Source organism: Castor canadensis, chromosome 7 (genome assembly GCF_047511655.1).
Source record: "Castor canadensis chromosome 7, mCasCan1.hap1v2, whole genome shotgun sequence".
Classification (NCBI taxonomy): domain Eukaryota; kingdom Metazoa; phylum Chordata; class Mammalia; order Rodentia; family Castoridae; genus Castor; species Castor canadensis.
In genome coordinates this window covers 135,776,098-135,802,416 of record NC_133392.1, presented here as the reverse complement: position 1 = coordinate 135,802,416, position 26,319 = coordinate 135,776,098, and positions in this window count along the sequence as shown.

The following is a 26,319-nucleotide window of genomic DNA, read 5'->3' as shown; positions in this document are numbered from 1 at the left end:
TTTTTCTCTTTGCTGCTAGCTGGGAGCAAATGGCATGAGGCCTCTGTTTTGGAGGACTCCATCCCCACCTAAGTGGGGACAGGAGGAATAAGTGATGTACCCAGGGCAGGTGGAGCACAGAGGCAGGTGGGTGAGAGCTATGGGTATCAAGAATCTGAAGGTCATTTCTCTCTCTCTCTCTCTCTCTCTCTCTCTCTGTTTATGGTGCTGGGGATTGAACCCAGGGCCACACACATGCTAGGCAAGTGCTCTATCATTGAGCTATGCCTTCAGCCCCTGAAGGTGACTTCCAATCAAATTGTTTATGGGAGGTTCTATGGTGTGAGTAGATTGAGCCTGACCTTAAGGGGTTGGTGAGGTCAAGGCAGGTGGGGAGGTGCTAGGGGATCTCAAAGCAGAGGACAGGAGGAGGGCAGCTGTGTTGGGTGTGGAGGTCAGCTACGCTGGCTGTAGTGATGCATTTGAAGACACAGAAGCTGGGCAGCTGGGGTCAGATCTGAAGGACCTTGAATACTGTGGCAAAGATGTGCCTTTTATCCTCCATTCTTTGGGGAGCCTTTGGAGGCTTTTGGGCACACAGGTATCAGGGTCACAGCAAGGACCTGGTGCTACAGGAGGGGCAGAGGCAGGTAGCACTCTGGTAGAAAGCCTGATGGAGGGCCTCCAGTGCTGAAAGAGAGGGCTGGGAATTGGTTGAGAGGAAACCTACCCTGGTACTTCTGGGTCCACCAGAGGCCTCCTGTCCTTCCATTCATGTGTGCGTGTGTGTGTGTGTGCGTTTGGTACCACTCTACCAGTGGAAGGGAAGCTGACAGCAGCCCCTGGGGTGGCTGTGGAGATTCGGACAGTGGTACTGGTTAGGGCTAATGGAAGAGTCTGTGCAGTGGGCTGGCAAGGGACAATTCCTGCTGGGCCTGGAAGGAGGGCGTCTTGCTGGCATGTTGGTTGGTTGTGTGGATGCACTGGGTCTTGATGGCCCCGTGTCTGTGAACACTTGTGCACATCATGCACCTGTGTGTCACATGGGTTAGGCTTTTGCTCCTCTAGGAGACCCTGTGTCAATATTTGACATAATGGCAGATGCACTTACTATGTGCTGGGGCTCTTCTATGGACTTCTATACAGATGAACTTATTTAGTCCTCACAACCCATGATGAGGAAACTGAGGCTCAGAGAGATGTCACAGCCCAAGGTCACATGACTGGTTGGCCTTTGAAGGCTTAGCTTTTCACTGGCAGACTCTTGTCATCTCTCAGGTTTGTGTGGAGACCAGAGTGGGGAAGAGAGGAAGAAGTCTTATTAGGGAACATCCTCCAGCCCCATGGGCACATGGCCATCTAAGGTGCTGGGAATGTTCGCCTCCCTTATCAAACACACAGAGCTGGGATGGGAGGTGGATGTGGAGGTGGGAGGAGGAGGAAGTGTTCAGGTCCATGGATGACCTTGGGTAAGGTCACACAGCCTTGGCCTCCATTGGGCTTGAGTGCTCTGTAGGGGACTGGAGAATGCCAGCCCCTTTCCCTTTGTTATAGCCTCCCTTCTTCCTCTTCCTCCCCCACCTCTGGTTCCTGAATAAGGCAGAGGAAACTGGCATCTGAACTTGCCAGAAATGTTCCTCCTGTCAGCTGTTCTAGTTCTACTGCAAATCACTTTTAATGGCTGGAAGAGAATCTAAAGTGTTACTTTAAGGAGTGGGACTAGGAAGAAGGACAGGATGGGGACAGGTGGAGGGTAGGAAGAAGAGGGATTGATTGATTTCATGGGAATGTTTTCCATATTTTCCCAGATTTCTGTCTTCATCCTACTTGACCTTAACCCTGCCCCCAGGACATCATCACTCTCAACCTCTCAATCACCACTACGGTCATTGGCATCATTGCAGATGTTTATTGAGCACTTGGGAGATCAGGCATTTGGTGCTTTTAATCTTTGCTGTTTGTAGCAGACATGACTGGTGTCTGCGTATCAGCTTTCTTTCCTCCCTGTCCAGCCCCTGTGTAGCTAGATGAAGTCATGTGATAGTTCCAGCCAATGAAATACAAGTGGAGCTGAGGCTTGTCACTTCTATGCCAAGGCATCCTTCCAACTCTAGGCAACATTGGAGGTCCTGTATTCTAGAGGGTACAGCCCTCCACAGGCAGGTCTCTCAGCCTGCGTCCTTGAATTTTACTATTCAAGGCAGAGACCCTCCTGTTCCTGAACCAGGTTGAGTTTGCCATGTGGGCCAGAAATAAATCTCTATTGTGTCACGCCACTGAGGTTTTGTGGTTAATTTGTTATTGCAGCTTGGTCTAGCCTTTCCTGACTAATGCACTCTTTCTGATCTATTTCGTACATCCTTAGTATTTGTGGTCCACATCTCATTCCCCAGGAGTGGGAGTGTAAATTGGTACAACTTTCCTGGGAGACGATTTTGCCATATGGACATATGAAAAGCCCTAAATAAGTGTATTGTCTTTGGCTCAGAAATTTCCCATCCAGAAATTTATCCTAAGGAAATAATTGGACAAGTTCAAAAAGTTGTATGAATAAGGAGGATATTCATCACATAAAATGGTGAGAAATTGGATCAGCCTAAATATCCCCCAACAGCAAATTGGTTAAATAAATTGTGATTCCTCTCTACAATGGAATAGTAGCTACTGCCCGTGATACATATTTATTGACATGGAGAGTGTCACACTCTACTGCAGTGCAGTGTATTCGAGCCCGTCTTTGTGAAAAAATTTGCATGAAGATGGGCTGTATGGCAGTCAGCGGATGTAATTTTTGGGTGTGGAATCTCGGGAGGCTTTACACTTATTGTTTTTATTTTGCCTTTTTCTATTTCAATTTTTTTCTTCAGTGATTTTTGTATCGTGTGTGTAATTAAAAATTAAATGGGAGGGAAAAAGCAACTGTGATCTTGGACGAGTAAACCTCTCAGATTATGATTTTTTTTATCTGTGGCTGTAATGATGCTGTCTTCATTTGCTGATTGAGAGGATTCAGTTAGATCACGTGTTACAACGCACCTGGCACCTACCTGGTGCTCAAAACCCACAGCCATTGTTATCAGCTCTCAGTGAACTTGAAATATTAGAGCCTAGTCGGCTCATTAGTTAATGCATCCATCTATCCATTCGTTCAATAAGCATGTCCCGAAACCTACTTTGCACTTGGCCATGTACTAGAAACACAGAATGGTCATAATAAGAATAGTAAATACTTACACAGCTCTTAGTGGTGCCCGACACCATCATAAGTACACTACATTTATTACTTAATTTAATTCACACAATGATCCAGTGAGGGGGTGCTATTCTTGGCCCCATTTTATAGATTATGAAACAGGCACAGAGAGTCCAAGTGACCTACCTGAAGCCACAAAGCTAGCAAGAGGCAGAGTCAGGCAGTCTACACTCTTAGCTGCTGATCTATGATGCCTGAGGAAGACAGAGGTGGGGTTTGTTCTTTTGGGTTCCCTCTTGTTCTCAATCCAGGAGCAGCAGGGCTAGTCTCCAGCTGGGAGAGGATCAGCAGCTGAACTGGAGATCTCAGTGCAATCCAGACACGAAAAAGATGATTCACAAGTGGTCAGAGCATTTCTAGGAGAAAGTTCTCTGGCTGAGCTGAGAATCTAGGTGTGACCGCACTGCCCTGTCTCTCAGAGTCCAGTCCTGGCTCAGAGTCCAGTCCTGGCTCCCAGTGGGCAGGGGCACCAGCCTCCTGGCCAGCTGGGTGGGTGGGAGCAAATGATGTCAATGAGGGCTCAGAGGTACTGTGCCAGGTGCTGGTGGAGCACCTTCGTGCATTATCTCATTTAATCCTCATGGCAACTCTGGGAAGTAGATGCTGTTGTACAGAACAGAAAACTGAGGCTTAGGGATCCAGCGTCTCACAGCTAGTGAGTGGGAAGCCTAGATAAAACTAGTGTCCTGAGCTAACCACTCCACTAACCATCCCTTGGACCCTGGGCTTCTCTGTCTTCTGTCCACCATCACAGGGGTCCTGGAGACAGTGGGGAGTAGGAGATTTCCTGTTTCAGGACCATCCTTGGCAGTCATTGCTGCCCCTGTAGCTGTCAGGAGGTTGCTGGCCAAGCTATGCATCACTGTCATGTCAGGATAGAAGGGGGGCAGGGGTGTGGAGAGCTGGAGGTCTCCTGGGCCAGATGGATGTCCAGGATGAGGATCAGCTAGAGACCTCCCAGGAGCAGGAAGGGGGAGAGATAAGTGATGGGCTGTCCCTTGGGTGTGCCCCATGCTTGGAGTAGCACCCCTCTATCCTGCCATCCCTACCCAATGTAGGAAGGATGAGATTATTACCCCCATTTTACAGATGTGGACACAGAGGCTGGTACTTGATGAGATGGTGCTCTCCCACACCACTCCACACAGCATTTGTGACACCATGTGTGTGGGTTTTTCCTCTCACACTGACCAGTTCTCTACCAGAAAACCAGTTGGGTGTCCTCTAGTTCAGATTTTGACTCTGTGTACCTGGAGATACGTTCAGATCCCATAGATTAAAGGTGTGGCCCACGAGACTGATCCCTACTTCAGAGGTCAATTGCCAGCCCCAAGTGTGCTTCAGCTTCTTCTCATGATCCTCTTCTGGTTTGATTGATTTGCTAGAGCAGCTCGCAGAACTCAGGGAACACTGGACTCGTGGTTACTGATTTACTATAAAGGTGTGCTGCATAGGGCACAGGTGAACAGCTGCATTGAAGGGGAAGGTAGGAGGGGGAAGGGGCAGGGAAGCTCCATGCTGTCTTTGGCATCTCCGTGCCTTTAGTAATCCAGAAGCCATCTGAACTCTTCCCTTTGGTTTTTGATTCTATAGTTGTGACTGGTAAAATCATTGATCATTGGTGGTTAACTCAGGCTTCAGACCCTTTCTTCCCCTCCCTGGAGGTTGGGGGTACAGCTGAAAGTCAAGTCTTACTCTTTCTGGTACCAACCCCCCTCCCAAAGCTATGTAAGGGTTGCCAGTCACCTCTTTAGCAAAAACTATGGTCTGAATGCTGGTGTCCCTTTCAAATATATATTTCCAAGTTTAAACCCCAAGATGAAGGCATTAAGAGGTGGAGCCTTTGGGGAAGTGATTAAATCATAAAGGCTCTGCACTCATCAGTGAGATTAGTGCCCTGGTAATATACTTCAAAAGGAGCTGCTTGCTCCCATCTGCCCCTTCCTGGTGTGAGCAGTAACAAGACATTATCTGTGGAGCAGTGAGAGAGCCCTTACTTGGCACTTAATCTGCTAGCTCCTTGATCTTGGACTTTCAAGCCTCTAGAAGTATGAGAAATAAATTCTTTTATTTATAAATTACTTAGACTAAGTGTTTTGTTATAGCAACCTGCATGGATTAAGACAGCTATAAAGGATATTCTAGTCACTCCAGAGATCCCAAGGGTTTTAGAAACTGTGTGCCAGAAAACAGGATAAAGACCAAATAAAATTTCTCAGTGAAGGCACTGATTATGAAGTTATCTTTGGGGAAGTTTTTCTGTTTTTGTGTGTTTGAGACAGGGTCTCACTGTATAGCCCAAGCTGACCTCAATCTCATGATCCTCCTTCCTCAGCCTCCTGAGTGCTGGTTTTACAAACGTGTACCACCACACCCAGCTGCAGGAAAGTTTTAACTACAAATTTAGTAGATTAGGTAGATATTTCTTATTCCATTTGAATATGTATAGAATGTGTAGTGATATAATTTCTTTCATTCCTGATACTGATGTCTGTCTGCTCTCTCTTTTTTTTTCTGATAAGTCTAGTTAAAGGTTTATCAATTTTATTGATTCTTCAAAGAATCAACTTCTGTCATTATTAAATTGCTTCTATTATTTTTCTGTTTTCTCTTTCATTGATTTTTGCCCTAATCTTTCTTATTTGTTTTTTTTCTGCTTACTTTGGGTTTCATTTTTTTTTGAACGTTTATTTTAGTGTAGCAAGACAAAGTAGGAAGAAATGGGAAAAGGGAGAAATGGTTCCTGCTCCTCACACAGGAAATGAAAGTAAAGACCCCCCCCCACACACACACTTTTTATGGTACTGGGGATTGAACCCAGGACCTTGAGCATGTTAGGCAAGGGCTTTCCCACTTGAGCTTTGCCCCCAGCAAATGTAGAATTGTGTATCTCCAAGTGCCTTTTTCTTTTCCTTTTTTTTTTTTTTTTGTGGTACTGGGGATCAAACCCAGGACCTCATTCATGCAAGACAAGCACTGTACCACTGAGCCGCACCCCTAGTCATTGCTCTTTTATTTATTTATTTTTGAAATGTAGTCTGCTATGTTGACCAGGCTGGTCTTGGATTCGTGGGCTCAAGTGATTCCTTCCACCTAAGCCTTGAGTAGGTGCGACCATATGCATGTGCCATCACACCTGGCTTGCTCTTTATCTATCTATCTATCATCTATCTATCTATCTATCTATCTACTTATCTATCTGTCTAAGTGCTGGAGTCTCACCCATGCTAGGCAAGTGCTCCACCACTGAGCTATACCCCCAGCCCCTAATCCCTCTTCTTTTTTTTTCTAGTTTCTCAAGGTAGAAGCTGAAGTCATTAATTGAGACCATTCTTCTTTTCCCAACATTGGTATTTAGTGCTGTAAATTGTCTCCTAAATACTGTTACCATAGCATCCCACCAATATTGTGTTTTCATTTCCATTCAGCTCAAAATACTCTATAATTTCTCTTTTGACTCATGGGTTTTTAAAAGTGCATTATTTAGTTTCCAAGTATTTGGTGATTTTCATATTTGCTACTGATTCCTAATTTAATTCCATTGAAATGAGAACATTATTTGTATGACTTGAATTATTTTAAATTTATTCAGACCATTTTTACAGCTCTGAATATGATCTACCTTCTAAAATATCCCATACATACTTGAAAATCACATGTATTGTGATGTTGTTCAGTGGAGTGTTCCAAAAAACATCAGTTAGGCCAAGTTGTTTTATAGCACTGTTCAAATCTTCCAAATCTTTAGTGATTTTCTGTCTGCTTGTTCTATCAGTTATTGAGAGATGGATACTGAAATCTCCAACTGTAATTGTGGATTTGTCTGTTTTTTCCCTCAGTTCTATTTATTTTTGTATTATGTATTTTGAAGCTTTGTAATTAGATAAAAAATCATTTTGATTTGTTATATTCTCTTGATTAATTGATCCCTTAATTCATTACGGCATGAATTTCTTTATTCCCAGTAATTTTGTTAAGATCTAAAATATATTTTGCCTGAATATAGTGCAGCTAGTCCCATCTTTGTAACCTTTGTACATCCTTTTGTCTTAATCTATTTGTGTATGTATTTAGTATATCTTTGAGCAACATGTAGTTGAGTCTTGACCTTTTAAATCCAGTCACTCAATCTCTGCCTTTTAATTGGGGTGTTTAGGTTATTTACATTTAATGGTTATTGATAATGGTTAAGCTGAAGTCTATCATATTATTATTAATTTTATATTTGTCTGATCTATTCTTCGTTCATCTTTTCTCATCTTTTTTTTGCCTTCTTTTGGGTTAAATGTATTGTCACTTTTCCAATTTATCTACATTGTTGGCTTATTAGCTATCACGTCTAATGTTGCTGTTTAAGGTTGTTTCTGGGCTTATTGCATGTATGTTTAACTTATCACAACCTACTTTTTTTTTTGCAGTGCTGGAGTTTGAACCCAGGGCCTGTGCTTGTTAGGCAAGTGCTCTATAACTTGAACCATGTCCCCAGTCCTCACAGCTTATTTTCAAATAATGTTGTACTAGTTCAGGTAGAGTAGAAGAATCTTACCGTAGAAAATTTGTCTCTCTCTCCCCTCCCCCCACCTTTTTGTGGTACTGGGGTTTGAACTCAGGACCTTGTGCTTACTAGGCAGGTACTCTGTCGCTTGAACTATACCCCTAGCCCTTTTTGCTTTAGTTATTTTTCAGGTAGGGTCTTGTGTTTTTTCTCAGCCTGGGTTCAGACTTCCATCTTCCTACTTCCACCTCCTGCATTGTTTGGAACACAGGTGTGTGTCACCATGCTTGGCTTGCTTATGGAGAGTGCTTCTCCTGGATTTAGAATTACAGGCTGTTCCCTCCCCTCCCTTAGGTATTCTAGTCACCTAAATTAGGTTGCCCCACAGATCATTGATGCCTATTTAAAAAAATTCTGTTTTTGTCTCTGCATTTCATTTTGGGTAGTTTTGATTACTAGATTTTCAAGTTCACGGATCTTTTCTACTGAAATGTCTAATGTGCCATTAATCTCATTCCGTTATTTTTCACTTCAGATTGTGACTTTCATCTGTAATAAGATGGTTTTTCAGATATCTTAAATGCTTCCACTTAGCTATTAGAACATATGGAATATGGTTAAACCAACTATTTTAATGTTCTTGTCTGCTAATTCTAACATCTACGTAAGTTTCTGGGACAGTTTCAATTAGCTGATTTTTTTCCCATTACAGACAATATTTTCCTGCTTTTTATGTGCATGGTAATTTTTTAAAATTTGTTTTAATTTTTGCAGTACTGGAGCTTGAACCTAGTACGTTGTACATGCTAGGCAAGGACTCTACCACTTGAGCCACACGCCAGCTGTTTTTGTATTTTTTTTTGAGATAAGATCTTGCTAGTAACCTTGCTCAGGCTAGCCTCAAACTCTTGATCCTCCTGCCCCTGTCACTGAAAAGCTGGGGTTACAGATGTGTGCTACCATACCTGGCTTTGTGCCTGATAATCTTTGATTAAATAACAGTCAGGATAAATATTCTCTCTGAATATTTTTTGCATTCCTTTGGGTACTCCAATTACACATACATCAGATGTTTTTATTTTAAAAAGTTTTACATTAGGTGTTTTTATATTCCTAGGTATTTTTGTATCCCATGAAACATTCCAAACTTTGTTCTGGAGTACAACTAATGTACTGGCAGGAAGAGTTTGATCCTTTTAGGTTTTGCTTTTAAAAGTTGTCAGGTGAGACCTGAGCAACAGTTCATCGAAGTTCCATATTGTTGAGGAAGACTCTTCAGTATATTCTTCCCACAGCTGGATGAGTTTTGAGGTTTTCTAGTCCTGGTGAGAACAGATATTATTCCAGGCCCTGAGTGATTGCTGCTGGGTACTGTTCCCTCTAATATCCTTGGATGGTTATTTCACAGCCGTGGCTATTTTTGTACACACATTTCCTAACCAGTACTTTGATGACTACTTGAGGAGGACTGTAGGTCTCTCCTCTTGAGTGCTCTGTCTTGCAAATCCTCATTGTCTTGGACTCCATGGACTCTCAGCTCTATCTCCTTAATTCAGGGTACCTTATAGGTTCCATCTCCATTCCTGCATTGTGGGATACAACCCAGAGGCTCTCCCAAGGCAGTAGGCTTAGATGGTTTCGGGGCTCACTTTGTTTGTGTCCTGTCTCTCAGGGATGCTATCCTTTGTTTTCTGATGTCTAGCATCTTGAAAACCATTGTTTGATGTGTTTATTATTTTTTCTGAAGTGCTAGGGATCAAATCCAGCACCTCACACATGCTAGGCAAGTGTTCTACCACTGAGTTATACCCCCCAGCCCAGTATGATTTACTTTTGTGGCTTCAGTTGAGTTGGTAAACTTGGCCTTTTTTTATTTCATCTTGAATGGAGGCAGAAGTCTCTCTCCATGGCTTTAGACACCATCTATATGGTAATGATTTCCAAATTCACCCCTGAACTTCAGGGTCCTATATCTGACTTGGAACAGTCATGGCCAACACCTCAAACTCACCATATCGAAAATGGAACTCTTAATTTTTTTCTTGTCAAATCTTGCCTCTCTGTCTTCCCCTCTAGGAAACGTTCACCTTGATGTTCAGTCAGATGACCTTGGTCTTGTTCTCTTTTCCTCTCTTTCTCTCACATCCAATATCAGAATTCCAGTAACTCATTTTGGTTAGATCTCCAAATGTATCTCAAATCTGAGACTCTTTCATTACTGCTGATACTGGTTAGAGAACTGTCATTACCCACGTGGACTTCTGTAATAGCTTCCTAACTCCTAGCCAACTACTTCCATCTCTCATCCTCAATAGTCTATTTTTTCCTTCAGAAACCAGTGTTTTTTCATTGTTGTTTTTTAGCTCCATCATGATTGTTTAACACCCCCCCCCCCACCAGGGGCTTCCTAGCACAACTTAAGATAAAACCCAAGGTCCTCAGTGTGATGCATAGGACCTCCACCTTCTGTCCCATCTCATCTCCACTCTTTTCATGTCTCACTCCACTCTGGCCACCAAGGTATTTTAGATGAGACTTGCATGTGCTAAGGACCCACCTTTCAGGGAATACTTCCTTTCCAGTCCCTATCTCTTCACTGGATTTTGGCTTGAAGGTTACCTCCTCAGAGCGCCCTTCCCTCACTTTCTGATCCAAGATGGCACCTTTGCTGCTTCTTACCCCCTTACTCTGCTTTATTTTTCACCCCCTTACTCTGCTTTATTTTTTCACCATAGAACTTATCTGCACCTGACACCCTCCATTTTTGCTTGTTCGTGTATTTGTTGGCTTGGCTCTCTCCCTCAGTACAATGTAGGCTGCTTGAGGACAGGGACTTCATCTTGGTCACTGCTGGGTTGGGTGTACAGTAGATTCTCAATGAAGTGGATTGAATGAATGAGTGCTTTTGTTTTTTTTTGGCCAGTAAGTACAATCTACTTTCTTTGTGATTCTGGACAAGTCTTGTGCCATCTCAGGGTATGTCCTTTTCTAGTGTGCTCTGGCTAACAGTCAGGGACTGTCCACCATTCTATGTGTCCCACCATTTTGGAGGGGGCTGGGTTAGGTGCTCCGGTGTTTGACAGTGCCAGGCTTTGGGTTGGCATGATTACCAGCAGAGGGCGCACCATGTTTAGATTATGAACTAGAGGCTCTGCAGGAGCTCCTGTCATTACAGAAGTTCTATACTTAGGGGATGTAAATGTGTGTGGGGACTGGGGAGGCATTTCTAGGGGCCCTAACTCTGGGATTCAGGGTGTGGGGAGTCTCAGTTCCTGCAACTCCTGCTCCCATGCTCCCCACCCAGAGACAGACCTCAGGGAATTTTCCACCCATGTCTTCCCAGGGAAGGGAAAAAGTTGGTCCTCTAGGCTGGGAACTGTTTTGGGTGCTCTGTTACTTCCCACATGTCCTAGACCCCCAAATCTCATCGTAGCTTTGGATGAGACAAGTAAGCTTTCTGGCATCACTGAGAGGGATTCCCTTCAAGGAGCTAGAACCCTGGTAAACCTGTCTAGCCTCCCAGTGCCCTCAGGGCTGAACCTTCTGTGCCCCTGCTTAGGTCAGGGAGACCCTTCATCTGGGCTGTAGGAGTTCATATCAGGAATCTCAGGCAGGAGTGAGGAGATGTCTTCCGAGAGGAGACACTCATGTGAGCAAGCTCACCTCATTCTCTCTGTAAGTGGAATGTGTGGTTATTGACTCACACAAAGATGAGGAAACTGAAGCCCGGCAATCAGGAAGGACCCCTTGAGGTCATGTAGCAGCAGGTGGTATGTATGGTTCCCTTACACCCTCTATTTTGGGTGTGCCATGCCCCCTGGGGCCATTTCCTTTCCAGAGAATGACGTCTCTACTTCAAACACAGACTCAGACTTCTGTCCTTCATCAAGAACACCTTTCCTTCCCATTTTGAAGTAGCTTGTCACTCAGGTAGCTGGCCAGATGCCACCTCCTCAGGGAGGCTCCATCCTTGTCTTCCTACCAGTTTGCTTTATTTTCTCTGGAACCCATATCTCCATCTGAAATTAGCCAGGTTTCTAGTTTCCTGTTTCCCCATTAGGATGGCCCAACTGGAACAGGGCTGGTATTTCTAGAAGGACCACATCTTACACATGGCATGTGGTAGGAGGAGCCCCTTGATTATTATTATTTTTTGTGGTACTGGGGTTTGAACCCATGCTAAGCAGGGTTTGAACACTTGCTAGGCAGAAACTCTACCACTTGAGCCACGCTCCCAGTCTGTTTTTGCTTTAGTGAATTTTTCAGTTAAGGTCTTGTGTTTTTGCCCCAGGGCCAGCCTGGATTGTGATCCTCCTACTTAGGCTTCTCCAGTGACTGGGATCACAGGTGCATACCATCACACATGGTTTGTTGGTTGAGATGGGGTTCTCTCTAATTTTTTGCCTGGGTTAGTCTTGAACCCAGATTCTCTTGATCTCCACCTCCAGAGTAGCTGAGATTACAGATGTCCTCCACTGTGCCTAGGCATCCTTTTCTCTAGGCATCCTTTGGTACTTTTTGAATTTTGAACCATTTAAAAATGAGCAAACAACAATTTCAGACAACCAGGTGAGTACCCAAGTACAACCAAAGCCCAGGCCTGCAGTTCTTGGCCAGGCTGATCACTGGGCTTGAAGATGGCAGGGTACACTGAGGGGCCGGGTTGGGGCCACACTACCTTGGGCTGCCTTTGGTCTGTGCATGCAGCCCGATGGGTGGGTGGAGGAGGAGGGAAGGCCACAGTCCTCCTGGAGCATGAGGGATGGGCACACTTGTTTTAATTCTCATCCTTGTGGCTTGGTCACCGAGACCATGGCACTGCACTCTAAACTCAATTAGAAATTTAACAAACCTTATAAATCCTCCCTAGCCTGAGCCTTGTAAATCTCCAGAGCAGGGCTGGCTTAGCACTTATCCATCTCCTGCTAATGACCTACCCAGCCCGTCCTGGGAATGATTTTGGGCTGGCGACAGGTCTAATTAGTGAGCATGAACAGCAGCTCCCAGCACGGGCAGGAGGAAGAGCAGACTTGGCCCTTGATGTTATTAGGGAGGTGAGTCCCTGCCTTTGCCAGCCCAGGCCTCAGGACTCTTTGGCCCATGGGAGGAGGGGCAAGGAGGGTGTGGCAAGTGTCTGACTCTGGAGTTTGTGTAGCTCCATTGATGGTACCTGTCACATGCACTGATGTTTGGGGAAGGCTGCTGTGTGATTAAGGGCCATGTGGGCACTATGTGTTCCACGAGGAAGGTAGCACGTTTGTGGGCATTCTTGAGGCCATGTTGATTTTGGGGGTGGGTTCTGCCCTCCCAGTGCCTGGGGGAATTGTATTCTAGAGCAACACACGTGAGGGCAGAGAGTGTCAAGGTAGCCCCATTTTCAAGTGTTCAAAGTTCAGGTTTAGGGACAAGATGGATTTTCCAATTAAGCTGACTATCCTTGGTGAGGCACTGAGCTCTCTATCAGTGGATGTGTATTCTGGGATTTTCTACCATCAATGGAGAACCTGCTGTGTCCCTCACCAGACATTAAATCTGCTGTCACCTTGATCTTGGATTTCCCGGCTGGCAGAACCATGAGAAATAGTGTTTGTTGCTTATCAGACATTCTGTTCATGGTATTTTAGTTACAGCAGCCCAGTGGCCCAAGACATTGTGGGTGTGGGTCTGAGCTCTCCCTTTTTGCCCATGGCTCCCCTTCTTGGATGCAGGAGGTAGGTTGGCTGTGTTGCCAGAGGTGATGGATGCCAGCTGTCCTCTCACTAGCCCCACTAACTCCTCCCTGCCTTGACCCTTGGAGCAGCCACCAGGAGGAGGTCTGGGTAATTGGTTTCATCCAACTCTCATCCTCAGTGGTGTGAAAGAGAAAGTTATAAATATTTTTATCTATAACTCACGATGAATAAAAATTTAATTACCCTGAAAAATTTAAATTTCATAAGAAATAAATATTAATCCTGGAGAGTGACTTTTGTGGGAAGTTAACTTTCAAATGTTGTCAATTTGGAGAGGGAGGAGGAGGAGGCTGGCCATTTGGGCTCTGAGGTTGAGGCTGGGGTATCCACTCCCAGGAGCTCAGGTCTCCATCTGGGAGCAGCTGCCCTCTCCCCAGCCCCAGAGGCCTTGAGGTGGTACCTGCAGTCCCCAGCTCACCCTCCCCACTTTTGCCTCAGCCTGTGTGCCCTTCCTCTCTCCAGTGATAATCATTTACTGGGTGCAGACATTTTTCTAGGTTCTGGGAAATACTGCAGGGAGAAGTCAAAAGTCATTCTTGCCGGTGTGCAGCGTAAGGTCATGTGAAGGAGACAGACAAGAAATGAGCCGCCAGCAATACCACTGCCTGGCTAATACCCTATCAGTGGGCATGGATTCCCTCCCCCAATTGGTTTAATTTTATTATTATTGTGTTTTTATGATTTGAAAATTCAGATATAACACATATCCAGAAAGGTACATGAAACAGAATTGTGTGGCTCAATGAATGACGAGCGTGTGTAGGAATACACAGTCCCCAGGGTAAGGGGCACAACAGGCTTCTGGGCTGGGTATTTGGGGGAGGGGCAGGCCTTGCCTTGGGGCCCTTCTCAGATGACTTGATGGATGGTTCTTGCTTCCTGGCCAGAAACAGGATGATTTGGGGGTAAAGTGGTCTAGTAATAGTAACAATATCTCAATATGTGTTTACCATTTATCATGTGCTATGCTCATTTTTAGGTGCTTTAGGGGGTATTAGTTCATTTAATCCTGAAAACCCACACCAAGTAGGTGCTGTTATCACCTCTATTTTATCCATGAAAGGCAGACACACAGAGAGGTTATGTATCAAGTTTAAAGTAACACAGCTAGTAGGAAGCATAGCTGGGCTACTCCTGAGTTCCCTGGCTTGGGAGCCTTCAGGCTGCTCTGAGATGGGAGAGTGCAGGTCTTGATCCCAGGAGGCCTTGGGGTTTGGGGCCTTCTGGAACCTCAGCAAAGCGTTTGATGTTTCCCTGCTGTGTGGCCCTGGGCAAGACACTCAACCTTTCTGAGTTTCAGTTTCCTCTTTTGGGAAGTGGGGCTAAAATTCCCTCCTCTGTACCTCTCAAGGGGTGGTCATCAGAAGCCTCCTCATAATGATGACACTATCCTGGCTGTGCTGCCCTGGCCAGGCCCTGTGATGATGCGGGCGCACTGAGCACACTGCCTATCTCACTCTCACTCTGGAATCATTCTCTCTTATTCCCATGGGCAAGGATACTGAGATACGGTACCAGTGCCTTGGGAGGACTCTGAAGAGCACAAGGTGGTCAGATATTTCCCTGGGGAGTGGTGGAGACGGTGGGGTGAAAGCAGGATTTGGGATCTGCGTTCCAGGAGGTTCCCACACCTGAAGAGGCTCGGAGGGTGATGTGTGTGCGTTGTATTGAGGGCTGGGAGATACTCTTTGCTAGTCCAGGGTGAGGCTGGACTCTAAGCAGCCCACCTCAATCATGTCTCCATTTTACTGAGGCAAACGGTCAGGGCACTGGGGCTGGGGCTGCAGAGCCTAGGTCTGTGGCTGGGTTGCACCTGGTTGGAGGAGGGAGCAGTAAGCATGAGAACTTGAACTTGGACGGCCAAATATGCCTTTAGTTCTTGAGCCTGAGACCCAGGCTAGACAGCTAAGCTGGTGCTTAGCTGAGTCTAACCACCAGCTTGGAGCAGTGGGGTGGGGCCTCGAGGGTCTTGTCTTTCAGTTGCCAGTGATGTGGCCAGCTGGGACAACAGTGGCCATGTTTTCCAAGGGGAGTCCAGAGGGGTCAGATTTCTCTGAATGACTCTCCATGGAGGTGGGTGCCAGAGCCCTGCACCTTTCCAGGGGTCAGTTCCCTCTTGATATTGGAAAGTACCCTGATTTCTTATTCAGCTGGTCCAGGCCCCGATGGTGGGGGAGTATTTCAGGCAGCACGTAGAAATCCATGTCTTATAGCAAAAACACAGGAAAGCTTTGCCTCTCCCCCAGGGCAGCCCCAGATACAGATCCACATACATTCAGGCATGGCTCTGCATGCAGACACACATGTACACACAGGCCATATGCAAGCATCCTCAGACACGTGTGTGCCACACATGTTCTTTCATAGGCTCCCGCACAACCATAGAGACCCTGGATGCTCGTGTGTCCCCGGAATCCACCTTCCTGGCTGCCTTCTGCTGATGGAATGTGGTAATATTTTTCCATTAAATGTTGCATTTGTTGTGCCTTTTAGTAGCTTCCCTCATTAAAAATGATATTATCCCCATAAATAAGCTGGTGCCGGAGAAGAGTGCCTGACTCCATTTCTCTTCCTAATTGAGACACTTAGCTTTGATTTGCGTGTCGGCACATAGCGAGCGGATTAATTTTCAATTAATGCTCCTGAGCAGGCGGCTACAGCAGTGTGGGCTCCCAGCCCAGTGGCCTGGGAACAGCCGTCATGGGAGCAGGGGGTCAGGGAAGGAAGCAACCAGGAGGACCCGGCCAGGGTCTATCTCTGATGTTTCCTGGACACTGGGGACTGTCTGGAGCCTTGTGGTTTTGTTCTTTGTGGAAAGGGGTAACTAAGGTCTCATTTGTGGGCAGCATCCTATCCCCGTATCAGAGAGGGACCCCAAATGTTAGCCCTTTGCTAAGGGAGGCCAACAGGTCCTGCTTAGCTCTTGGCTGTTACAGGCCCTGTTTGGGTGCCTGGCAGCTTTGAATGAAGCTGGTTCCGGTGGCCTCTGTGCCTCTGAAGAGCAGGGCCAGGAATTAGCCTTGCTTCCTGTGTCTTATGTGTAGGTGGCTGTCCCTTTCCTCTTTGACCTGTCAGCTCCTGAGAACTCCCATTTTTCCCCTTCACTGTACCACAAAGGCTAAGGCATGAAGCAAGAGAGCAGGAGAAAAGTGTGGGAGAATTTCCCTATTTGCATTTTTTCTCTCGTGGTACTTGTAGGGTCATTCCTGAGCCTGGGGCCAGGGCAAGTTCCCCTTGCTCCTGGTCCCTGAGGGTGGGGCTCTGCCTCCTCCTCCTTGGGCCTGTCGCTAGTCCAGTTCAAAAGTCCTCTCTTTACAGCAAAGCAGCTCAGAATTCTCCCATTGAAGGAGAAATTTCCAGAATAAGCATCTCTCTCTTCTGGATACAGCACTATCTACTTTCCAAGCAAGTAGCTTCCTCCTTGCCGAGGCCAGAAGTCTCTTGAAAACCAGTCTCCTTCCCAGTCCCATCTGTTGCCGCACCATCTGAGCTGACCAAGGCTACCTGGCTTCATAGCCTCCTTTTTTTGCTTAGCTCTGTACCTTGATTAAGTTATTCCATTTCGCTAAGCCTTTGTTTCCTCTGTCCAACAAGGATGATAGTAATTGCACCTTAGCGTGTTGTGCCAGCTAACACCTTGATGCTCCAAGTCTGCTCTTTGGTCCAGAAACATCCCTATCAGCTAGGTGTTTCTTAGAAAGGCAGAATCACAGTCCCCATGCAGAACTGCTGGATCCAAATCTGTATCTTAACAAGACACCGAGGGGTTCCCTGTGCACTGTCAAGTTTGAGAAGCTCTCTTTTGGGCTCCAGTGCCGACCTCTGCCCCTTCCCCACCTACTATTCCCCCTGGAAAAGTGGAGAGCGTGATACCACTCTTGGAGCTGATTGAGAGTTAAGTAAGGCTAACCACAAGGGGCTTCAGAGAGTTGGGGAAAATGGTTCTGAGGTATCAGATCTTTAAAAGTGTTTTTGTGCTTGTGTGTTATGTACACTTCCTGCTATTACCATTTTGTAGGTGAGAAATTGAGGCATTTTAAACCCAAGGGTTGCACAAGCTCATGTGCCAATTGACTCCTAAACTGGATCTAGTCATCAGACTGAGTTGTGACCAGCGGGAGATCCATGAGTCATCACATGGGTTATGGTCACAATCTGAGGGCTGCTCACCTGCCTCTCCCCATTGGGCTGTTTCCTGATGTGTCTTGTTTGCTTGTGTTGGGGACAGCAGTGGTTGCAGACCAGGGAGAAGGTGGGGAAGGAAAGATGGGGCTGTTCTGGGATCTGGCGGTTAACTAAAATGTCCTCAGAAGTGATCAATCCACAGTCAATGGCTTGAATCCTCAATGGCCCAGCTCCCCTCTGGCTGAGAGTGCTCAGCTTTGCTAGGGAGGAAGGTGGGAGGCCCCGATGTCCTCTTCCTGGTCCTCGGAGCCCTGGCACTGGGTAGTGCTGTCGTTGTTGCCTCCAAAATATTCCCGTCTTGTTTCCAGAATAGTTTCTGTCACCACTCTTGACAGGCCCGCCATTAAGTCTTTGACAAAATTGTAAGAATTATTAACATACGAGGTTTTATGTTATTTGACAGCTGTCGGCTCCTTTAAAATTCACATCACCTTGTTCCCTCCATCACTCCCTCCCCTCATTCCTCTCCCACCCCATGGGGGGGGGGTGGGGTTTCTCAGTCACTGGAAACAGGAGAAAGACCAGTCATCTTTTTTGGTTTTGTTTTGCTTGTTGAGACAGGGTCTTGCTATGTAGCCCAGGCTGACCTTGAACTTGAAATCCTCCTGTCTCAGCATCCTGAGTGATTACAGTTGTGTGCTACCATGCCCAGAGAGATGAGCCTTCTTGAGCTTTCCTTGAAATCCCTCCAGCATACCTGTGGCACATTCTTGGAGCCCTTGGGTCCTTCCACACTCATGGCTTCAATGGCTCCCGTCTCTTCATCTTTGTCCCAACTCTGCCTTCCTGGGCCAGACCCACGTGTCCTGCAGTTTCCAGGACACTCTTGGATGCTGCAGATGTGACACCCAACACAACCCAACTCAAACCTCTCACCCATTCCCACCTCTTCCTCCGGAGTTTCCCATCTGCTGTCATCCATGCTGTCCCCCAGGCCAGAAATCTGAGGGTCACCCTAGTTCCTTGCATACCCTCACTGTCTCAGGTTCCCAAGTCCTGTCCATTCTATTTCCTAAGGGCCCTTGACTCTAGGCCCTCTCCTCCCAGTCCCCATTACCCCTTTCCCTCATCTCGTCCTCTCTTACCCACCACATCTCTTTCTTCACTGATCTGTGCTCTGCCCAGTTCTTTTTGGGCCATCCCATCAGAGTTCATTCCCAAAACCCTCCCAGTGGCCACAGGAAATGCTGGAGAATCAGTGCCGCTCCCAGCTCAGGGCCTCTCTCAAGCAGCTGCTGATGGGAGTGAGAATGTTAGTACCCCAGCTCTTTCCCCTTGCGTGGGAGAACTCTGAGGCCCATGGTCTATACTGCGGTGGGTGCACAGGGGTCCCAGGGAAATGAAGATCCATCCTTCATTGTAGTGCCAGCTCTCTAAGGCCCCTCCCTTCGCTGTTTCACCCCTGTTCCCTTCCTGGGGTTTTCTGGGATCATCTCTCTGGGAAACCACTTGCCCTCACATTGTTTAAGAATCTGCTTCTTGGGGAACCCCAGGGAAGCCAGGCCTTCCAGCCTCCTGTACACTGCAGCCAAGCCGAGCCTCGTGGCCCACATCTGACTCTCATGCCCTTCTTGGAGTGGCCTTTTTGGGAGGTCTCAGATCTATAATTCTTGTCTCGTGGTGAAGTCTTCTTGAGGCCCAGGATCTGCCTCCAAAAACCTGACTCTCTACAGGATTTTGGGACTACTATTCACACGTCAGAAGCAGTCATCATCGACTTCATTAAGGTATGGTGTTTACATGGTTATAAAATAATAGATTCAGGGCATTAATGCTAAAAAGAAACACACTCCTTGGTAGCAAAATATATCATAAAGCTATGCTAGATAAAAACTTATATTTGCACAAAAATTAACAAATTAACAAGGGCTAGAGGTGTGGCTCAAGAAGTAGAGTGCCTGCCTCAAAAGCTCAAAGCCATATGGGTGACGGTGGCTCACACCTGTAATCCTAGCTACTTGGGAGGCAAAATCAGGAGGATTATGGTTCGAAGCCAGCCTGGGCAAATAGTGTGTGAAATCCTATTTTGAAAAAAACCAACACACACAAAAAAAGACTGGCAGAGTGGCCCAAGTGGTAGAGTGTCTGCCTGGAAAGCATGAGATCCTGAGTTGAAACCCCAGAACTGCCAAAAAAAAAGTGCAAAGTCCTGCATTCAATCTCCAGTACTGTAAAAAAAAATTAACAAATTAACAGATAAGACCCTAATAAATCATTAAAATGACATCTATTTCAAATTGGTATAGCGAGGCTAGCTTCATTGTGTAATGATGTGGACAATTAGTTAACTGCTTGGAAAAATAAAGCTACCCTCGTCACACAGATGCCACATGGGTCAAAATGTTAATGTCCAAAGGGAAATCATAAAAGACTTGAAGGAAACCAAGGTGATGTTCCCAAGCATAGAAACAAGGGAGAAACCATGGCCAAATAGTGAGAACTGATGAAATAAAAATCTAGAATCTCAAAGCAAAAAGCAGACCAATTGGGAAAATATATTGACAGTATGTACCCCCCAACACCAAAAAAAAAAAGTTAGAAGAAATCCAGTGGGGTCTAGTTGAGTCAACCTCCATTTCAGCTTATTCCTGATACCTTGAATCATGTACCTAAAATTCAGCAAAAGCTGAGCTGAGACAAATGCAGAAATGGCAACATTTGGTCATTTACTGGTGAGAGCTCACCCTCATGATCAGGAAGTTCATCTGGAGTCTGACCTGTATTCCTCTTGCTGCAATGGGGAGTCCTTTCTGTTGTTAGTTCTTAAGGGAGTTGGGAGAGGGGGAGCTTTCCTTGAAGTGACTTTGCACACTCTTGTGTGGCTCTCAGGGCATCCAGCCAAGAGGCCTCAGCACAGGAGTGCATTGGCAAGTGTGCATTCAGCCACACATGCAGCCTCATGGGCTTCTCCTGGGATGGTCAGCGGTCACACGGCTCTAGTTGGCCCTGGTCTCCTGCTGGCCTCCTCCCCGCCCTGTCTCCATCCTCCTGAGTGCTCTGATGCTACCTTGTCCTAAGCCCACCCCAGCTCCATCATATCCAGTCCAGAGTCCTGGGTCCTCGCTGCACTCATCAGGGCTATGGCGGGAGCCCTGTGGCCAGGTCCTGCTGTGCTGTGGCTGCTCCGAGCCTGGCTGGCTGGGCAGGGAACAGATGGCCCCTGTGGACGCGGCAGCAGCACAGAAGCTAATCCACTTTTATCTCGTTATGGTGACAGCCACCCTGTTAAATGGAATGGACTATCGATTCAGGGCTCACTTCCAGCCCGAGGATTTTCCATCACAGACCTGAGTAGAATAGGAGAAAAGCAACACTTATTAACTCGGGTGCCAGTCAGGGGAGGCTGGGGTGGTGTAGGGCTGGCGCAGGCCAGGGTCCTGGGCAGCCCCTCCTCACCTCTGCCCTCGAGGGCAGCTATGCACGCTGGCCTGCAAACTCACACGACCCCAAGGCACACACACAATGCTGGTGCACACACACAATGCCCATACAGATTACATAAACACACTGACACACAACCTCCCCATCTCAACACACATGAGCCCACTGTTGACACACATCTCCACAGACACACTGACACACACACACCCCCAATACCACCGCATGTGTGTGTACACACATCCAGTGCAGACACACATCCTTGTGTGATGTGGGACACACATGGATACAACACTGCTACACATCCAAAGCTGACACACATGCACTCAGCACCTACACACATACACACAACACCTACACACACATGCTGCTGACACACACAGACACAATACTGTCTGTATACACCCAGCACAGAAACACATATGCACCTGAAGCCAACACACTCTTACACACACACCTGACACCGAAAGACAAAACACAGCCTGGGCACACTCACACACACTCAACACACACACAATGCTGACCTGTATACACACCCATTGCTGATACAGGCATATGCACACACAGCACTGCCTGAAAGTTCACACAACACAGACACACACACCACCAATACTGATTCGACACACAATGCTGACACCCACACAGCGTGGACACAGATTATACAACATACTGACACAAGTGTGAACCCGCCATTGAGACACCTTTACACACTCCACAGTGGTGCACATGTACAGGACATACTGACAAAACATACACACAGTGCTACACACATCTACACATAACACTGACACATATGCATACCCAACATGGATCCACATATGCCCATATGCTAACCCTATCCACCCATCCACCCATTGCGCGTGCGTGCACACACACACACACACACACACACACACACAGGAACACCAGATGCTGATATGCACATATACACAATTCAACACACCCTAGCTCCTGGTGCCTACACCTCCCAACACAATTCCTGCATATACACGCTCACTGGTCCATATACACACTGTAACATGCCACTGACACACGTGTGCTGTTTTGTGCGGGTTGCCTGATGCTGACAGATGTAAACACAATGGTCCCCCTGGCATTTGCCATCTTCTACTGACAAACAAGTTAATGATGCACACACACATGTATACAATATTGATGCATGTGTGTGCGTGTGTACTGGCAGGTTCTTTGGTTCAGTCTCCACTCATTAAAGGACACATTTCCAACTCTGTCTGGGTGATGCTGGGGCTTCATGGGACAGTAAGACTCAGGCTCTGTCCTTAAGCAGTGTGGTGAGGTGAGCACAGACAGACCACATGACACCATGACAATTACAGCTAGCTCATGTTTAGTACTTATCGTGTGCTCCTCACTGTCCTAAACACTTTGTTTTTTGGTGATACTGGGGTTTGAACCCCAGGCCTTTTGCTTGCTAGGCAGGCACACTGCCACTTGGGCCAGGTAACCAACCCTTTCTCCTTTAGTTATTTTTCAGATAGGGTCTTGTGCTTTTACCCAGGGCTGGTTTTAGACTGAGATCCTCCTACCCCCACCTCCCACGTAGGATTACAGGTGTTCACCACCACTTTTGGCTTGTTCTTTGAGATAGGTCTCACTAAATTTTTGCCGTGGCTGATTTCAAACTTTGATTCTTCTTTCTTTGCCTCCCAAGTCACTGGGATTATAGACATGAGTTACCATGCCCAACCCTCCTAAGCTCTTTTCACATATGAACTTAAAAAATCTTTACAACAACCTTTGCGGATAGGTACTATTGTTAGCCCCAGTGTGTAGATGAGGGACCCAGAGAAGTAAAGTGACTTCCCTGAGGTCACACAGTTCTGAAGTGGTTGAGCTGGGTCTTGAACCCAGGTCACTAGGCTCTACAGTCTGTATGCATAACTTCCATGAGTATTGCTTTATCATATCTGCATTTGGCCAGAAAAATCCCACGTGTCCCCACTGTCACACACCTAGACCTGCCTGCATACATAGACACACCCTTGAAGGACCAGTATGGCCTGTTGGAGTGACGTGGCCAGAAGAACCCACCCCCACTGGCACCTGGCCCTGCTTCCTGTCAGGGCCCTCCCTGGGGGCCTGCCTGGGGCACTTCTGCTGGATAAGGCCTGGAGAGGAGCTCTGATAGTGCTGGCAGGGGTGCTTTCTCTGGGGAAGGCTGGCCAGCAGGGGTCCCACAGAGCATGTCAGGGACCTACCCTGGTCTTTCCAGTCCTAGGGCCTTTCACATTCCAGCAATGGCTACTCCGTGGGATGAATACTGAAGTAGTTTTCTCCACAGGGAAGGGGGAAAGAGAGTCAGAGGTCGAGACAGAAGTGAGTTGGGCCTGGAGTTGGAGGCCTTGTTTCTTCTTCTTCTTCTTCTTTTTTTTTTTTTTGTGGTACTGGGGATAGAACCCAGGGCTACATCTCCAGCCCTTATTTTTTTTTTTTTTTTAATTTTTGCTAGGACTGGGGGTTTGAACTCAGGGCTTTGAGCTTTCAAAGCAGTTACTCTACTGCTTGAGCCATACCTCCAATCCATTTTGCCCTGGTTATTTTGGAGATGAAGTTCTCACAAACTATTTGCCCAGGTTGGCCTCAAACCGTGATCTTCCTGCTCTCAGCCTCCCAAGTAGCTAGGATTACAGGTATGAACCACCAGCGCCCGCATGGTGAGGCCTTGCTTCTTGGGACCAGTTCTGGAAAGGTGTACTGTGAAGTTGGGGGTGGAGCTGCAGCATAGTGATATAAAGCCTGGAATTGGACCAGCCATGTCAAATCCTGACTAGTCCCTGATGTCTTCTGTCTGACCATGGGCAGGCCACTCAACTTCTCCAATCCTCAGTTTCCCCAGCTGAAAAACAGAGCTAATGTCCCCTGACACACAGAGTTATTGGATGGGTCAAATAGAACAACATGGGTAAAGTAGCTGCCCAGTGGAGTGGGGTGTATGGACTCCCCTGTCCCGCTGGATGCTGAGTGCTGAGTTCTTCGGACCTTTCCCAAGGGCAAATCTTCGGTGCCTGTGGTTAGGTCAGGAACCTGGAAGGGCTCAGCCCTCCTTGTGGAAGGAAGTTTCAGATGAAGGCAGCACCCAGTGGTCAGCGTCTGGGGTCAGGTGGAATTGCTGTGGACTGATTGTGTTCCCCCAAATTCACATGATGATGGTATGTGGAGATGGGGCTTTTGGGAGGCAGTTAGAGTGAGATGAGGCCAGGAGGATGGGGTCCTTCTAAGAGACACTAGAGAGCTTGCTCCTTTCCCCCCAAGCACACAGAGATGTTGTGTGAGCACAGAAGGAGATGACTGCAGCATGCCAGCCAGGGACCACATAAGAATCCGATCTTGCTGGCTCCCTGACCTCAGATTTCCAGCTTTTGGAACTGTGGGAAAATAAATGTCTGTTGTTTAAACCACTCAGGCTCTGGTATTTTGTCATGGCAGCCTAAGCCAACCAGGACAAGGATGGATGGAGTGCTGCTGGAGAGAGCGGGTCTGAGGCCTGTGCCAAGGCCTGGCTCTCTCAGGGCTGGCTCCATAGCTCAGGACTTGCCTTTTTCCTTTCTTCCTTCTTTTCTCCCTCCCTCCTACCCTGCCTCCCTCCCTTCCTTCCTTCCTTCCTTCCTTCCTTGGCACTGGGGTTTGAACTCACTAGGCAGGTGCTCTACTTCTTGAGTCACACCTCTAGTCCTGCCTTGAGTCTTCTCTACACTTATAAAATGGGGTCTGGGTTAGTTGCTCTCTGAGGATCGTGTGAGTGTGGGATTCAGGGTCCTTCAGAGCCCCTGGTGAGTCTTTGGAGGGGAAGTGGTGGAAGGCCAGGCTCAATGTCCCCAGCTGCCTGCTCTCCTGCTGTATGTCCCTATGCTGGTGGTGTGGAGAGTGCTGGGATGGGGAGAGTCTATTTTCACCTGTGATCTCCTCTGTCTGGGCCCTGTAGGCATAAGCACACTCTCTGGCCATGCCTTCCCAAGGCATTTCTGGAAGTAGGATATGGACCAGAACCTGAAAGACCTAGGGACTCACATACAGTGCCTTGTGGCTCTGCTCTGTCCAACAGCCAAGGGGTCCTCTTCCCCATCTGAGTGCATCTGTTCCTTCCTCAGCATGGTGGTCCTTTCCTCACTCCAGCTGTCCCCATCTCAGCCCAGCTGTGCCCTCTTTAGCCCTGCTGTCCTCCTCAGCCCATCTGTCCCCACCTCAGTCCAGCTGTCTCTTAATTTCAGCCAGTTGTCCTCTCAGAGAAGCCCAGCTGTTCCAGCATCCTCAAGATGACCTTGTCAACATCCACTTGGTGGTGCTCTCACCTGTGCCCACCTGTTCCCTGTCAGTGCAGGTGCTTCCTATGTCAACCAGCAGCTGTTCTTTCCATTAGACCTGTGGCTCCCTCACCTCAGGCTCCCTCCTACACCTCTACTCAGCTGTTCTCCCTCTACATCACCAGCAGTCCTCCTCAGGTCAGCCCAGCTGCTCCCTCCACATCTGTCCATCTTTCTCCCAGCGACTTCAGCCAGAGGTCCCCACTGGCTGGTGTATTTCTCTTTTCTGGGTAACTTCTTGGGAGTGGAGGGGATACGTGGGTCCCCAGGGCAGCCTCTCTGCTATGCTGGAGGACACCCCTGCTCTGCTCCAGTTTTCCTCACCCAGGCAGGGGTCTGGCTAATCCCTAAGTCACACCCTGAGGTGTGTGACTCTGAGGGGGACAGGGTGATGGCGGAAGCACCCAAGAATGGAAGAATAGAGGAAGAGAGGAAATTCAGGTGTCCCTATTCTGTTAGACACAGGAGGGACCCCAGCATCTCCCCAACCCCTCTCAGAGCCAGGAGAGAAGCTGGTGGTACCCCATCCCCAAGAAGTTCCCCAGGAAGTTCCTCAGTCATAATTCCGGACAGGAGAGATACCCCTTACTTCCCCCTTCCTCCAGAGTTAGGAGCAACCCTTGGACTCATCCGCCCCTCCCCAGTTGAAACCCCCAGAGGAGAAAAGACAGATCCTGATTAAATATGCAAATTCAAGCAGATGGCAGAGTTGGGTGATGGACGAGCTGTCAGGAGAGCATGTCACCGTGTGATGTGCGTGTGCCTGTCTGATTAGGGTGCAGATACTATGTGGAGGAGAGAGGGAGGGGTCTGAGGTGCTGGCGCTACCTCTGTCCATGGGCTGGACTGCCCGGATGGGGAGTTTGGGGTCAGAGGAGGGATGGAGAAGAATGAATGGATGACCTTCACAGGACCTGGCAGGCCCTCCCTGTGTTCAGCTCTCCAGGCCTCTCCAGGCCAGATGCTAATTCCACC